Consider the following 17,953-nt stretch of genomic DNA (forward strand, 5'->3'; position numbering starts at 1 on the left):
AACTTGACCACCTCTTTTCACTCTGAATTGGAATCCTTCAAAGGTTGTTTCTTCATAGAAAAGGAACTACAATCCAGCTTTATATGCATATCTTTTAAGGTCAGAGGTGATTCTTCCTCCCATCACATTTTTACAAGAGGCTTGGGCAGATATTGCAGCCTTCCAACAACATTATGAGTGGCCATTATATCACATTTGATTGTTTCCATGCATGTTGCCCGAAGCCTGTTTTCCCTTTTTGCAATGCATCAATTTTTCCAAGGCCAGTTCAATACATTTTGCTGCTTGAGACAGCTGGATTTAATTTCAATATGTCGTGTTCTCCACTATGCCTGAAATTTGGATTGCATTTATATTCCCCCTTTTTCTCCAAGGAGCTCAAGGTAGCATACATGATTCTTCCTGCCTTCTCAAAATAATCCACACAACAACTCTGCCAGGTAGGTTAGGCTGAGAGGCAGTGGCTAGCCCAAGATCACCCAGCAAGCTTCACGGCCAAATGGGGAATTTGACCCCTGGTTTCCTGGGTCCTAGTCTGACACTCACCACCCCACTGCACTGATTCTTATTTAGGGGACTGAGGAAAGACACCTTGTCCCTGTTTCCTGACCTCTAGTATCTGCAGTATCAGGCAGCTGCTTCTCTCTGTCTAATGTTTGGACTAGCCCTTTACTAGAAAGAGCCTGAATGAGCTCTTCCTCTTTAGCTCATGCTGTGGAGCCCAGAGGGACAGAAGTATGCAAGAAGGATTTCCTAACTAAGCTTTGCTCCACTTAAAGAAGCCCAGCATGCTCACCTTCCCTAAAGGCCGTTCTTGCCACACAGGCTGCTAGAAATGTTTATGCTTTGTGACTTTCTAACATGTTCTTCTCATTCCATTGTTTAGTTTCCTTTCCTAAATTTGGGAATCACTCCAGGATCTAGATCTAGAGGTTTTACTATAGACAGTACGGATGTACACTGTGGCTATCATCAGCATGGGTGTCTAACACAGCTGTCCCTGATGACTATAGGTAAAAGAATCTGTATTCCCCTCCTCTGTCAATTGCTCTGCAGCAGCAGTGCCTCTTGTATAATATGTTCCTAGCAGCTAGAACATGGCTTTAGCATGCAGATCTAGGCTGGCTAACCTCTACTGGTTGTTGGGCTCAGCTCCTATCAGGCCCAGCCAGCATGGCCAATGGTCAAGGTTGATGGGAGTTGATCTAGAGCAGGGGTCAGCAGGGGGCCAGCCCACTGTCCCTCAGACCTTGTGGGGAGCTGGACTATATTTTGAAAAATAATAATGAATGAATTCCTATGCCCCACAAATAACCCAGAGATGCATTTTAAATAAAAGGACACACTCATGTAAAAACACACTGATTTCTGGACCATCCGCGGGCCGGATTTAGAAGGCGATTGGGCCAGATCCGAGCCCCGGGCCTTAGTTTGCCTACATATGATCTAGAGTGATCTACAAAAATCTCAAACTCTGACATAAGTGATGGATAGAACCAGGGCCCTCTTTAGCATATGCGCCGCTGGGGTGCAAAGATCCGTCCAGTGCCCCCAAATTTAGTTTAGCCCCCCAATTAACTTTTATTATGCTTATGTCAGACACCACGCTTATGCCTTATCTCTTGTTTACAAAAGAAGGGAGGAAAAAGAAACAAACTTTATTTGCTCATTTATTTACAGTAGACTTATACTTAAGTATACAACACCACCACACTTAAACTTATAAGTATTGTTTAGGCACCTACTTAGGAGAAACATCAGTCGTGTCAAAGGTGCTGCTGACCCTGCTGCCGCATAGCAGCTCAATACAATACGTAACATAATATTTTGACGTAAGAGTTAATTTCGCGTGCACGGCGCCGTTGAGAATGACAAGTGCCGTTGTTGAGTCTGACAAGTGCCGCCGTTGTGAATGACATCACAAATGTCTTTGGTAAATGAGCGCCCAAGTCCAAAGTCTTTTAGTATACATTTCGGTAATACCTAGGTATATATGTATTTTGTTTTTCTAGCTTGATCAAAATTATTTATTATTTCATAACAGTTAGATAGTTAAGAGCTTAGGTGGCTTCAGCAGCAGGTGCTGCATAGATAGGGACATTTGAGTATGGGTAGAAACAAGATAGAGAGTGAGATGTTTATGGGTAGAATGACGCCTACTGTAGAAAGGTAGAACTAACATTTTTGGCTCTACTCATGTCATACCCCTCAACTGTCCTGATAAAATTGGAACATTGTTTTTGTGTGTGCACAACATGCATTTTTGGGTGCCAGGATCTTGCATTGCAATCTTGCCCCACCCTCAAAAAAGCACTTCTTGTGGGCCTTCTCCTGCAGGGCCCAAAACACACTGTTTAGGCACTCGGGGAGCACAGGCCCCAAAAAGTACATCTTTGGGAGGTGCGACCTCACACATGCCACGTGACTCGTGTGGAAGACCTGGAAGACACGCATCCCGGTTTTTTACTTCAGTGTTTTGGAAAGCATGTCATGTTGGGTCTGCCCACCAACTGGCATTTGGCCTCTAGCAGGGAACAGGTCCCTCAGGCTGAAAAAGGTTCCCCAATTCTGGGGTAGATTAAAGGGCTTCTGAGTATTATTATTTTTCCAGAGTCAGCTCCAGATCTGAGGTGTCCTTAGCAATGAGACTTCTGGTAGGGTTCTCTCCTCTATTGGTAGGCCTCAGAGGTGGCAGCCACCATTTTCATGCCCTAGAATTCCCCATTGGGAGAACAGTGGTCTTTAGACCCAGCCACCAGGTGATTCCTGGACTGTGTCAGAACACTGGATCACAGGAAGCTGCCTTATGTCAAGTCCATTGATCTCATTATTGTCTACCAAGACTGGGAGCGGCTTTCTAGGTTTCTGGCAGGGATCTCTCCCAGCCCTGTCTGAAGAGATGGAGGATTGAACCTTGAGCCTCCTGCATGCATACAGATGCTCTACCACTGAGCTATGGCCCTTCAGCTAATGCCAGGTGTTGATGCTGGCCCCAGTTCATTTGAAAGACTGGATCTATTGATCATGAAGACATTTTGTGAAATGGTTTTCCTTCCATGCTATGTCATGTCTGAGAACAGATGTCTTTTTATGCCACAGACAATGGATAGGAGTGTCTATTCCAGCAGCCTGCACGTTTCCAATACGGAACATTAGCTCCCAAAATGATTTCAGAAGTCTGAAGCTGCTGGCTGTCGATAGAGAAACATCCATGAGTGGTAATGATTTAAAAGGCTGTCTTATGGGATTTTTTTTTGTGATTCAACATTAGGCTATTTTTTAAAAGAAGAGGAAGAAGAAGAAGAAGGATGTTTATAGTGATGATAGGAAACCTTCACTAAGAAAATCTGTAGGTAACTCAAAGGAGATGAGACAAATAAGTAAGAAAGTCTGCATAGTTTGACTGCAGAAAAGTCAAAAGGTCCTGAGTATAATATATTAGAAAATAGCTAAATGTGGGGTTGCATTTCTGAGATAAACATTATGTGCCAAATTGGCTGCCTTGGGAAAAGCAGCAGTTTGGAAAAGGATACTGGAGTATGTTGGTGGCAAATTAATAATAGGTATATTAAAATGAGACTTTCTGGATACCAAGGTCCAGGTTTGGGGCAAGTACTCTTTGATGAGAGAACCCCAGCAGAGATATAAAATCACAAAACATGCAGCAAAGTAAAGTGTGGAAATATAGGCTGTTGGATTTTAAAAATATGCCCTTGTGAGTTCCAAAAATTTGCTCTCTCCCAGCATAGGAAAAGGTAAATATGGTTAGTTAAAAATTGGTTTACTTACAAACTCTCAAAAAGTTAGGTTCATACATCAGTCAGAAAGGTTGCACAGCCTGTAAAACTTAGTTTAGTTTCAAAGTGGTCAAAGTTTCTAAATTGTTGGTATTATTGGAGCAAACAGCTTAGACCTCCTCACACATTTAGCTTCCTCAGTAGACTGGAGGTTGAATAATAGGTTTGATTAGCTTCCTCCCAAGGTGAAGGGGAGTGACCTAGCTAAGCCTGGCGGGACAGCTTACTCTATGGCATTAACCCCTTCATGCATTAATTAGACTTAAGCATGTTGGTTATATGAAGCTGGTTATCCCACAGAGTACAGTAATGGTATTTGGCTGTTTCAACAGAAGCATATCAGTGTGTCACCCAGTGCTCTGATCAAAAGAACCAGACATAAAGGGAAAATATTGATGAAAGGCAAATGGGAATGAATTTATGCGTAACCTATTTCCTCGAGTAATTTCTAGCATATTAGTTTTAGCAGTGCCCATATGTTGCCTGTAGGTAAGGTATGGGCCACATATAAACATATGGGTGATGTGGAATATACCGGTACCTCAACTTTCTTATCTCTCTCTCTCTCTCTCTCTCTCTCTCTCTCTCTCTCTCTCTTTTTTTAAAAAAAGAGAAACCAGAAACAGCTATCAAAGATGAGAATCAGTCCCACAATTTTAGTCAAATGCCCTAACCCTCCATTGCATCAGTTTTTAGAAGAAGTGTTCAGATCCATATGTATATTTTTCTCTTCTTGAAACTTCTTCATTAAGTTCATTAAGTTACCAGTGCTTACATACTATCTTTTTAGTATATGCATTATAGATGGATGCTCCAGTTTTACAAAGACTGCCAAGTTAACAGCCTTCAATTAGTCAAAAAGATAGTCCTCCTCTAATCACAAACTCAGCAGGCAATTGAATCAAAGGATTTAAAATCTATTTCAGCAATGCCTCCCAGATAACAGCATTGATCTGGATTGTCCCCTTTCACATTTTCTTGTCTGGCAAAGTAAAGTTTAATAGAACCCGAGATGCAGGATGGCGGCTGTACTGCAGAATATATGTAATTAAATGTCTTTCAGAGACACAGGCTTAAGCAGATCCAGCATAGGTAAAGGTAATAGGTTCTGTTAAATTATTGAATGTAAATGATGTGCAGGGGCAGGCTGAACAGCTGATTCCATCCAGTTTGGGTCACTGGTACTCAATCATACATCCATTCCACGCGGCTCCATCTGTTGTGTGACATTGCTTTTCAATTCATCCCATTCTATCCCGTCCCATCTGTCCCGTCCCATCATGCACCTTTTGTAAACATTTTTGTGTACATGTTTTTGTATACACATTTTTGTGTGTACTTCTTATGTAGAATGCACACTTGTCGATGCTTTCACCAGTAAAATTTGCATTATGTATACATCTTTTATGCAAGATGTGATGGTATTTTTGAGCTAACCTTTTGCACACTGAAAATGCATTGCAAAACTGGGAAAAGGGTATAATCTGAATGGGAGTTGTGTTCTGATCCACAAGCAAGTTCAGGAGCATCATGTCAGGTCAATCTGCTGTAAAAAAAATGGGCCAAACAAACCAAACTTCCTCCTCTCCCTACTAGTACGGGTGTATGTAACATAAACACCAATCTACTTGATTTCCCATCTACCTAAAGGAGGGAATCCAAGTTGAAATAGCAGATGGGACTTAATGTGTTCATTAGTACAATATTGATTTGTACTAAGATGCCATAACAAACAAGTAAGTGCTTTCAACTCAGAGCTACTCCTTTAATAATCAGCCACTACCCCTGTGTTTTCCCTGCCTTTGAAGCTGGAAGAGCTTCAGAGCTATGGAATTTCCTGAGAGCAGTAGGGAGGTAACACTTCTCAATCCTGCTGGTCACTCCCAGCCACACTCAATGCTTTTCTTCCCAATCATCTTTCCTTAAACATATATACAATCATGGGGTTGTAACCTGAGGGTGGACACCTGAATAGTGCTACACTGAATGTGCTTTCACCTGTGATATGCGAGAGACCTGCCTATTCCCATTGTGTATAGCTGCAGTAGTGCTGCATTTTTCAATGTTAAAGAACAGTTTCGCAGCACACACCTAGACACATTTACTTGGGAGTAAGTCCTGTTGAAAACAGTGGGAATTACTTTCAATTAAACATATAAGCCATGGTGCTGTAATTCACTTGCTTTTATGGCATTTCCTAAATTCTGTGCTACTTGTACTATAAATAGGTATCACACACACAATGGAGAAAAGCTAATATAAGTTCTAGAGAGTCTCTCTCTCTCTCTCTCTCTCGTGTTCATTTGCTTTATTTTCTCCTCTTTAATCAGTTTCATTCAATCACCCATCACTGTGAAGAGAATAAAGCAATTAACACCAGAGCAGTCACTATAACTATGTATGCACTAGTGTCTTAAAATGCAGTGAGGCCATTTCCCTTTGCTGTGTTTCAGGTCACATTTGCACATTGTTGAACACACAAGAGAGGAAGTGGGGGGGGGTGTGCTTGCACATGACCTGCTTGGTTTCCCTTGGCCCTGTAACCTCAGCAACTCCTGTTCATGAAGCTATCATCTGCACATGTGCTGTAATCTGCACAGATGCAACAATCTCAAGTGTACACACCTCAGCTCATCTGTGAAGTGAATTTGGCTTCAGTTTAGTTGAGGCAGGCTTGAGGAGAAATGCCTCAAAGAAACTACAGGCAAGTACTGCATTGGGGGTAGCATTGTGTATACACTGATTCAAAACCCAGCGGTGGGAGCACACTAGAGCCAGAATAAATGGTAATGGGTACACAGCCTATGATTTCATATAACCCAGACTTTATAATCAGTAAAACAGGTCTTTCAGAACAGACAGTAATGGAATTCATAAAGCGGACCCAAACTTTGGCCCATTTCCCATCCATTTGATACTCGCACAACAGCAACATCCCTCCCTCCGGCATTATTTCCTTCTCTTTTTAGCTGATGGCAACAGTCTACAAACGCTGAGTAAAAGCTATTTGATCAGATCCCTTTTTTTGCTATGTGCTGTATTATAAATGAAAACAAATCTAACTATCACAATTTTGACTGGGATACAGAGACAGGTGGATTACTGAGGTGCAAAACTTATGAAGTGATTCCTTATCTTGTTCCCTGTAGCACCACTTAAGCATTTACAGAGAATAATAATAATAATAATAATAATAATATTTATACCCCGCCCATCTGACTGGGTTTCCCCAGCCACTCTGGGTGTCTTCCAGCAATACAATAGTTCTTCAGCAATTAAAAGCTTCCACTTGGGGGTCACATAACTAGTTAGTATGCCAGAGTCTCGTTCGTTATTGGAATTAGCCAGACAAATCGCTCCACCAACTAAGAATGGCCATGCACCACCACCCACAGAACTGAGAAAGAACTATCAATCTGTCAGTCCTTTCTGTGTCTGGGCCAGGTGAGCTTTCCCGTGTCCTAAACTGAGTCACTTGCTAGCCTCTACCAGCGAGGGCAGAAGGTGAGAGTATCTGCTGGTGTAGCAAAAGAGTATCCGCTCTTTTGCTACACCAGCTACAGGTTAGCATAGTCAAGCAGACAAATAATAAAAGTCCTTGGGGAGATGTGCAGAGCTTTGTATCCACCAGTGCCCCACCCTTTTTTGGGCTCTCTGTCTGTTATTGCCAGCACTAGAACTGGGCACTATCCCTCTCCCCTTGTCCAGGTACAGCAGGGGTTCCACTATGGTGGAGGTGCCGCCGTCCCAGGGTAGTCTGATGGAGAAGAACTGATACACCATCCAGCTAACAGCAGCAGTGTGTTAGTTTTTCACTTTTAGTTTAGTTTATTAACCAAAGAAACAAGTCACATTGAGTTAAATGGGGAAGTGTGTATGGGACATGAAAGTCTCATGGAAATGAAAAATAAATCAAGCTATAAAAAGGTAAAGTTAAAGGACCCCTGACAGTTACTTCCAGTCGCGAACGACTCTGGGGTTGTGGTGCTCATCTTGTTTTACTGGCCAAGGGAGCCGACGTTTGTCCGCAGACAATTTTTGGGGGTCATGTGGCCAGCATGACGAAAGCTGCTTCTGGCAAAACCAGAGCACAGAAATGCACCTACTGTATTAAGCAAAATAGTGGGCTATAGACTTGGCTTAAATTGTGCAGCTGTTTACATTTTTCATTCTGAAAAGCTGTGTTCTGAAGAGGTGGCAAATAGCTATAATAATAATAATAATAATAATAATAATAATAATAATAATAATAATAATATATTATTTATACCCCGCCCATCTGGCTGGGCCTCCCCAGCCACTCTGGGCGGCTTCTATAGACACCAAAAATACACTAAAATATCACACGTTAAAAACTTCCCTGAACAGGGCTGCCTTAAGATGTCTTCTGAATGTCAGGTAGTTGTTTATCTTTTGACATCTGCTGGAAGGGCGTTCCACAGTGCGGGCGCCACTACCGAGAAGGCCCTCTGCCTGGTTCCCTGTAGCTTTGCTTCTCGCAATGAGGGAACCGCCAGAAGGCCCTTGGCGCTGGACCTCAGCGTCCGGGCAGAACGATGGGGGTGGAGACACTCCTTCAGGTATACTGGACCGAGGCCGTTTAGGGCTTTAAAGGTCAGCACCAACACTTTGAATTGTGCTCGGAAACGTACTGGGAGCCAATGTAGGTCTTTCAAGACCGGTGTTATACGGTCTCGGCGGCCGCCCCCCAGTCACCAGTCTAGCTGCCGCATTCTGGATTAGTTGTAGTTTCCGAGTCACCTTCAAAGGTAGCCCCACGTAGAGCGCATTGCAGTAGTCCAAGCGGGAGATAACCAAAGCATGCACCACTCTGGCGAGACAGTCCGCAGGCAGATAGGGTCTCAGCCTACGTACCAGATGGAGTTGGTAAACAGCTGCCCTGGACACAGATTTGACCTGTGCCTCCATGGACAGCTGTGAGTCCAGAATGACTCCCAGGCTGCGCACCTGGTCCTTCAGGGGCACAGTTACCCCATTCAGGACCAGGGAATCCTCCACACCTGCCCGCCTCCTGTCCCCCCAAAACAGTACTTCTGTCTTGTCAGGATTCAACCTCAATCTGTTAGCCGCCATCCATCCTCCAACCGCCTCCAGACACTCACACAGGACCTTCACCGCCTTCACTGGTTCTGATTTAAAAGAGAGATAGAGCTGGGTATTATCCGCATACTGATGAACACCCAGCCCAAACCTCCTGATGATCTCTCCCAGCAGCTGCATGTAAATGTTGAAAAGCATGGGGGAGAGGACAGAACCCTGAGGCACCCCACAGGTGAGAGCCCAGGGGTCTGAACACTCAGCCCCCCCACCACTTTCTGAACACGGCCCAGGAGAAAGGAGCGGAACCACTGTATGACAGTGCCCCCAGCTCCCAACCCCTCAAGACGGTCCAGAAGGATGTTATGGTCAATGGTATCAAACGCCGCTGAGAGATCCAGCAGAACTAGGAAACAGCTCTCACCTTTGTCCCTAGCCCGCCGGAGATCATCAACCAGTGCGACCAAGGCAGTTTCAGTCCCATGATGAGGCCTGAATCCCGACTGGAAGGGATCCAAATGGTCCGCTTCTTCCAGGCGTGCCTGGAGTTGTTCAGCAACCACTCGCTCAATCACCTTGCCCAAGAATGGAAGATTTGAGACTGGGCGATAGTTGGCCATCGTGGCCGCATCTAAAGATGGTTTTTTAAGAAGCGGTTTAATAACTGCCTCTTTCAGCGGGTCTGGGAAGGCTCCCTCACGGAGGGAAGCATTCACCACCCCACGAAGCCCATCGCCCAGTCCTTCCCGGCTAGCTTTTATAAGCCAGGATGGGCAACAATCTAGGAGACAGGTGGTTGGTTTCACTCGTCCAAGCAGCCTGTCCACATCCTCGGAGGTAACAGATTGGAATTGATCCCACACAACTTGACTATGCACTTATAATATCCTACCACTTTTGAAATGGAAAAAAAACCACATTTTGGATTATGAAATTTATAATTGAAAAACCTTGTTCCCTTGCAACCACATTTTTTTCAGAAAGAGCTACCAGCTTCTTACTTCCATCTTGACTGGTCTGATTGCAATCTTTTCTATTTGTGTTATGAATTATACTGTAGTGTCAAAACAGAATATAGTCTAATTTTTCACACTATTTTTATCGTACTTCTGTCCAGATCCTCATCCAAGGAGCTCCGGGAAGCTAACATGGGCCTTTTTGCTTTTTTGTGAGTTATTATTTCACAGCACCCTCTCATAGAACTCGGGATCAGCCGGTCAAACTGATTGACACTAGTCTTGGTAGGACACACAAAAAAGAAGATGCTTTTTTTTACACAACACATAATTAATTTACAGAATTACATGCTACAAGATGTGAATACGTCTTAGGTAGCTTTAAAATGTCTAGACCAGTTTATGGAGGGCAGCACTAGTGATGGGGCTTCACTGCACTATCATTGTTGCTAAGCCACCCTTCTAAAACTCTGATAGTTTTTTTAAAAAATCCATTTTTTAGATATATTTCAAGAAGAGTCCATCGGGATCAGGCCAAAGGCCCAACAAATGCACCATCCTGTTTTCACAATGGCCAGGCAGATGCCCATGGCAAGCTTGCAAGCAGGTGCTCAATGAAGGAGCATTCTCTTCCTTGTGCTTGCCAGAAACTGGTATTCAGAGACATATTGCCTCTGACAGTGGAGGCAGTACATAGGCATCATGGCTACTTTTTGATGACTATGAGACTCTCATTTCCATGGAAAATTGTTGACTAATAGCAGTGATGTCACTTGCTAGATTTTGGGACCTATAACACTTGAATAAGGATTTACAAATATTTCTGTACTGCATGTTACTGGTAAATCTCCAAGTTAAGTGTTGATTGATTTTTTTTTTATTTACATTCGAAAAAGGTGCTAATTATGTCTTTCCTGTGGAGCCAATTTAAGGTGCTACATACATTTAGTCATATACCCAGACAGTGTCAGCCCTGAATTTCAAAAAGTGTGTGCAATTTGCCTTTAGTGATAGCAGTGCTGGATAGGGGGCGCTGTGGGCAGTCCCCCCCCCCCAGTGTGCTGAGCCAAGGGGGCACAAGACTATGACATAGCACATTTTGAGAGCATGTGCAGAATGGAAGGTGAGATTGGGAAGGGCACCAACTTTTGTCCTCGCTCAGGGCACTGTATTACCAAAGTCCACCCCTGGTGACAGCCTTGTTCAACTCTCCTTATTCTATTGTTCATAATCAATTCAGAGGGCATTTTACTATGGCCCTTCTCTTTACAGCATAGCAGGATACTAAAAATTGTATTGTCAGCTGGGGGTCAGATGCAGAGGGCAGTCTTCTTTCTTCTCTCTGCTCTGTGTCCAGCCTTGCATTTCTGGGCTCTCGAGAAAGGAATTCTCTATGTCCTCCACCTTCTGGGATCGGAAACAGTTGGCTGCAGGACTGACAGCCACCCCACCCCTCTCCCTTATTTTGCGAGACGCCCAAGCTCCTCAGAATGGAAGAAGCACCCATGTTGCACAGGCAACAGAATGACCTCTTACCTTGCCACTTCTTCCCTTTGCTGTGGGTGAATTGTTGATGCTGTCAGGCAGGCACTGTTCTTCTCAGGACATAGTGTGCACAGGGCTGACTTCCATGGCCTTGGCATGCTGTGGGAATGCTGCTGCCAAGCAGATGCCTGGCAAATTGCCATTGCTTGCTTCTTCTGGGGGGGAAAATGACAATGGAACAAATTGAGAGGGAAGCCTATTCTGCTCATTTTAACTTGCCCCTGTGCGGTGACTTTGACTGTGCAGTGACCATAGTGGTGGACTTGGGTACTAATAGCACCCTGTGCAAGGCCAAAATTCCACCCCCTCCCAGCTCTTGTGTTGCAACCAAGGCACCCGCCTTTAGCAAGGAGGCACTGCCTTCTCAAAGGCGAGTAAGAAAAATGCTAGGGAAGAAGACAGGAGGACTCTTGGACTTTGTCAGTGCTTCATGCCTCCTTCTGAAAGCCCAGCACCTTGGCTCAGCACCCAGTGTGTTTGCACCACTGTCCCAGCCCTAAATCCACCCCCACAATACATAAGCTTGTATTATTTTATCTCAATTCTGTATTCAGTCAAATAGCATAATTAACAGATTTTCTTTTCAATATTCTTTATTTTATTTTCAGATGGTTGATATATTAACCAGCAGCAATCCTATCACTTAGGATGGGTAACAACACTTAACAGGAACAAAAGGGGCAGAGCACAGATTTATATTTCAAATATCTCTTCCCTTTGATCCCTGCATTTAGTACTTTGCTTTCTTCCCTGAAAAGCCAGTTCTGATTTTTCAAATATGTGTGTGTGTGTGTGTGTGTGTTGTGTACACACTGAATGTTAAATTAAAAGTAGACTATAGCTGTTTCATGACAGTGATCAAAAGTCCATTCCAGTGCAAAAGTCCTTTAAAGTTAGATTTTAAATATTATCCCGTGCTGGACATTCTAACCTACCAGCTCTGGCAGTAGATGCAGCAGGGTCGAGTGGTCACAAGTTGTTGGAAGACAGAAAACCCGATTGCCATTTGCTCTGATTAAGTGATAAAATGTGGGTTTATCTAGAGAAAGTGACAGAAGGGAAAAAATGGTCAGACATGAACCTGGAAATCATAGACCTGTGCCTAGAAACTCAACACAAAAAGAAGTGTAGATCAGACATCTTGCGAGCACACTTTTATTTTCAGAACCTGCTGAGGACATTCTTATTTAGACAGGCCTATCCATGTTTAGAAAGTATGCATGAGTTTTAATTTCTTTTAGTCTGTTCTATTGTGGTTTTAACTTTCAGTATGTTTTAAATTATGGTTGTAAATTTTTAGTGATACCTTTCTTGTTTTATCTTTTTTGTAAACCGCTTTGAGCCTTTTTTCCACAATCAAGTGGTATATAATTTTTATGAAATGAATGAATAAATGAAACGCTATAGTCAATAGGATGGCTAGTGGCTGTGGAATGATGAAATAAAGAGAAATGCTTCTAGCCTGTAACACTATAGTCAATGACATTAGTTAGTAGCAAGTTCATGACTCACACAATAAAGTGCTATCATGTAACATAACATTTGGAATTAATAACCACAAGAGGTGGTAATAGCCTTTAGCTCCAGTGGCTTTTAAAAGGTTAGACAAATTCATAACACAGAGTCATATCAAGCGACAGCTATGTGACCTCTATATTCAGACACATCATCCCTCTGATTATTCGAGTTTGGGGGAAAGTAGCAAGAGATGTCAATCTCTGTTTTGCTTTGTTTATGAGCTTCCTAAGTGCCGTGTGGTTGGCCAGTGATGATGGAAGAAAGCTGATGAACTAGATCACATCTTACAGTGGAAACTTTCGCATGCTTACTCAGAAACAAGCCCCGCTATGTTCGGTGGGGCTTACTCCTAGGTAAATGTGTATAGGATTGCAGCCTTTGTCTGATCCAGCATAGGCAATTCTTATGTTCCTATTGCGTCAATTAAGGTCCAGCAGCCATGTGTGACCCAGTAGTTGCTATTTTCAATTTACTATGACATTTTCCTGGGGGAAAAAATTAATTACTGGAAATCATTTTTTAACCATGTTCTAGAGATGGATTGCAGAATGCAGAATTTCTACTGAGCAACTTAAAAATGGGAATTTGTAATGGAAGCGCCAACATGACATTAACTACAACTGTACAAGTTGCAGTAATGAAGGGTTTGATAATGTGCCCGATAATGACTTAACTATTTTTTTTTTGTTTGCAGCAGGAATAAGAGTGAGACTCATTTAACTCCTGTAACCATACATTACCACACACATTTATTCAGCTGTTAAAGTTCACTTACAATTGTGTTAGCCTTCTGCAATAAAGTATGTTTCTATTCCAAGGTTATAATGGACTTGCTAATGGGGTATTGACTACAGTTTCTTATCATCCATCTTCCGATGGCAAGGTGTTCATTACTGTTCACTTAATAATTCCCAGTTTTCTTCACATCCACATAAAATTGCTTTTATTATGAATCCATTCAAGTCTCACTCCCCAGTAGTCACAGCAGCAGTCTGTGTTTAATGAAGTTGGGTTTCAGTGTATCGCTCAAAACAGTAATTTCACATGCTTCCAAGCTCCGAGGCTGTGTTTTCTTCCCCTTTTGCTTTTGACAAACATGTGCACATAATGATGCCTTTAAAACAGGGTGGAATTTGTGCACTGTCATTTCGGTTGATGTGGAAGTTAAACATAAAACTGACTTTGTAAAAGGGTTTGTCACAGGCTTGCTGTGCTAACCGCACTGTGTAGGCGGAGGGACGGAGTAGGTCTTCAGACTCTTTAAGCATGGGTATCACTGGCAATTACCCAGGGTTAGCAATAAACAGAGTGTTTATCTGAGAAATAGTGAAAACAAACACACCATTTCCAGTTGTACAATTTCTTTACAAAATATACAATAAAATGAAATATGAGATGAATGTGATTACAACTAGTAATCTCCTAAACCGATTCCTCCCCACTGAATTCCATCCTCTTCTTCTTCTAAACTATTAATTTACAAAATCCCCATACAGAAAGATTTGCATCCCCAGAGCCATAAATGTCTGGGACCCAAGTCCCTGTGTCTGTGGCCTGAGGCATCTGCCTCACTTTGTCTAACATGAGAGCCAGCCCTGATTGTAGTCATTCAGGTTTTAATTATTTTTTGTCAATTTATATTTTATTAGGATTAGGATTATTTACTGGTTTGTATACTGGTTTTAAACTGTAAGTAGTGTGCAAATTAGTTTTGCACTTTTGTACACTGTCCTGAAATCTCTTGATGAAGGGCAATTGACAAATAAAAAATGAAGTGAGATTACTCTTAACCTTACAGTAATTGGGACACGTTGTCCCACTGTTTTCCCTTTAGATTAATGACATTAAAAATATGCTTTAGCAGAGGTACCCTTGATTTTAATAGGAGAACATTTAAACAGGTGCCTAATTCCTCCATTAAAATAAATGGGGCCTAGAGCATCATTTACTTTGGCTGGGTCATGCCCAAGCATTGCAAAATAATTAGATAGGTGTGCACACATTAGAGGAAAGGGAGGGGAAGTTTCAACATCATTAATCTATAAACTTTAAAGGATACACACTTGGGTCTTTGGGACAGTGTAACAAGCTAAAATACAAAGTAGGAAACAGTCAACCTGCTACTCCCAAAGCTTCTTTCACAGATTTCCTATAGCGTATACTATGTCCAACAATGTAATCCTGTACAACTAACGTAGATCAAAACTGGGATGTGTTTGATCACTGTTTTGCCAGTGGCAGACCAAGACTCTGCTTTGAAATGCAGAGTTTGTTGTACTACAAAGCAATATTATCTAAAACCTTAACACTGTTCCACTACACGTAGTATCTTTCTAAGTTTAATATTACTGTTTCACATCTATAATACAAACGAGGAGGTAAAGTGTTGGTTCCCCAGCTAAATATATGAAGTTTGAGCTTTTCATTTAAACTTATTTTTTAAAAATGAAAATGAAAGTGCCTACATTAAGCTTCTTAAGTCTGTATTTCCTTTTCTGTCTCAGATGGCCAAGTTGTCATTGTAACTGTGCAGTTGGGCTTATTGCCTCTTGGTAATCTAAGTAATTTGGCTGTATTAAGGAGGAACTAGATTTACATTGCATGTAGGATACACTTTGTAGTTATGAAACCTTTCAAAGTGAAGATTTTTGTCTCAGCTGAAAAGTTTGCAGAAAAGTTCAGTCTTTTATTTTAATGGAGCAGCTATATATTTGAATTGTTAATTATGGGCCATATGGTTTGGTACATTCACACAGGGCAGAGGGATGATCAGATGACCAGATTTGAAGAGAAGAGCCAGGAGGTAGCTGTCGAGGAGGAAAGCCAGCTATAAAGTCAGCTCCCACGCCATATGCCAGTTTAGGCATGCCATAATGACACGAGGGCGGCAGGTAGGGAAACCATCTCTGTGTGAATACAGAAGCAGGGTCAGGCTCTAGTCAGCGATTCTGTGCAGCTCATTCTTTTGAGCACCAAAATTACAATGTAAAAGAAATTTCAAGTCAATACTAGGAATGGAAAGTTCTGAAAATTTTTGTTTGCTTGGATTCCCCTTTTTTTCAGTTTCAATTTAGTACTCCACATTTCTGCAAAAAAAATAAAAAAAAATATCATGAAATATTTCTCCTAAGCAGCACATTTTGTATGCAGTTTAAGTAATGCACACATTTTTTGCAAGCAATTTCTCCTAATATTATTCACCTTTGTATTTCCCTCTACTAATATATTCATTTTTATGCACATGTTTCCTCAATGTATGCATTTTTGTAAACATCGGTTGGAGAACTGCATTGCAAAATTTGAATAAGTGCAAGTTTTGAAGAAGGGCTATGGTTTGGTTCTCATTGTATAAAGTTTGATATAAAGCAAGAGACATCTGGTAGTATATAACAGTTGACATGCAATGTCAACAGTCACTAGTGTTAACTGAAAGCTATATTCAGTGGTATATATTACAAGGATACATGCCTGTCAAAGAACTTTTACATGCCTTAAAGATTCCTGAGACTTGCTCTGCTGTGCCTGCTTAGTTCACACAAAGCCTTCCAATGGTCTGTTGCGATTTGACAGTTGCTTGGATATCCAGTGTTTTTCCCCTGTGAGAGAATAATCTTCTGAAGAAGACTGGTGTTCGTGGAAAGATTTCTTCTGGTCAAGGAAAGGTACCTTCTGTAAATAGAACTCTCCTTCTGTCCCGTCTCTCCCCCCCCCCACCAGTAGCAAGTTTGTCCTAAAACCCTCCAAATATTCTCTTGCTGCTGCACATTGCATAGGAACATCAGCAGATATTTGATATGTGGTGGCCTGTTTCATCTTATAGCATTTGATAGATAGCTTACAATTATATCTAGTATCTAATGACACTTGACAGATTACATTAAATAGTAATTTGTATTTGACACTTGATAGCTAAAATTTGCCTTTTCTGGTCTTTGGGTCTCCAAGAGGTCCTTGGCCATGTCATTGGTTGATTTTCTGCAGTCTTATTGGTTTGGAGGCTGGGCCCCAAACCAATGGCTTCAAGTTACAAGAAAGGAGATTCCAACTAAACACCAGGAAGAACTTCCTGAAGTTAAGAGGTGCTTGACAGTGGAACGGACTCCATTGGAAGGTGGTGGACTCTCCTTCCTTGTAGGCTTTCAAGCTGAGCTTGGATGGCCATCTGTTGTGGATGCTTTAGTTGAGATTCCTGCATTGCAGGAGGTTGGAGTAGATGACCCACGGGGTCTCTTCCAGTTATACAATTCTATTGTTCTATGATATGGTAGTGCGATTTGTTTCTACTGATGTTGTACTGTTGAGTATATTGGGACAGGGGGTTAATTACATTTGTTAACTCCATGTTTTCATTTTATGTTTTCTTTGATATATATATTTGTATGAAGAGTGGTACAGAGAGTAAATAATCAGAAAGCATTTGGATTTGAAGCTTGTGAAATAAAAAACAACAACCAAGATGTGCTAAGAAGTTTAATTCATTCAAATTTTGAATTGAAGCTTGACAATCAAATAGTGTTTGCATTTTGCTCTGTAAATTTGGAAAATTCACTAAATTTTGACTTTTAACTTTTGCTGTAGTTGGGTTGCTTTCAATATCTTTAATTCAGTGGTATAGAATTTGCCTCCTGATAAAGAGATGCAACAAAGACCTAGAGATGGACAAAGACATTTAATTTCCTGTGACTAAAAAATAATTAAGTGGTAAAATAATAAACCAAACAATGAAAGAGTTTCTGCCTTTTAGTGGTTATAATCTGCTGCCTGAGTTGCCCCTGCTGGTAGTTTTAAAGGAGATAAAATGACATTTCAGAAATCAGTTTCTCAATCTATCTTTCAAGGTATGAAGATGCATTCGGGGCAGCCTGAAAAATGATTTGAAATATTGTTGACTGATAAATTGACAGCAAGATGTGCTGTCTTTTCTACTGTGTTCCGCAGTAGACCTGGCATAAAAGAGTTTAAAGTTTTGTTTGTTTGTTTGTTTTGCTTTAATGCCCAAGAATGTGATTAACTGGAGGTGAGACATGGTTTACCTTCCTTTGGCACACAGGGGGATATCTACCTGATGCATTTCAAGCA

General features: G+C 41.7%; 1 long non-coding RNA gene across 1 annotated transcript in view; it reads left to right on the forward strand.

The window, feature by feature from the left end:
- LOC310685418 overlaps positions 1-17,953 on the forward strand; it is a 205,200-nt gene that overhangs the window by 136,003 nt on the left and 51,244 nt on the right. The window contains exon 7 of the long non-coding RNA XR_014515222.1: positions 15,631-15,765. This is a non-coding gene — a long non-coding RNA (uncharacterized lncRNA). The remainder of the gene's footprint in view (positions 1-15,630; positions 15,766-17,953) is intronic.

Source organism: Podarcis tiliguerta (genome assembly GCF_965153285.1).
Source record: "Podarcis tiliguerta genome assembly, chromosome: 9".
Taxonomy (NCBI): Eukaryota; Metazoa; Chordata; class Lepidosauria; order Squamata; family Lacertidae; genus Podarcis; species Podarcis tiliguerta.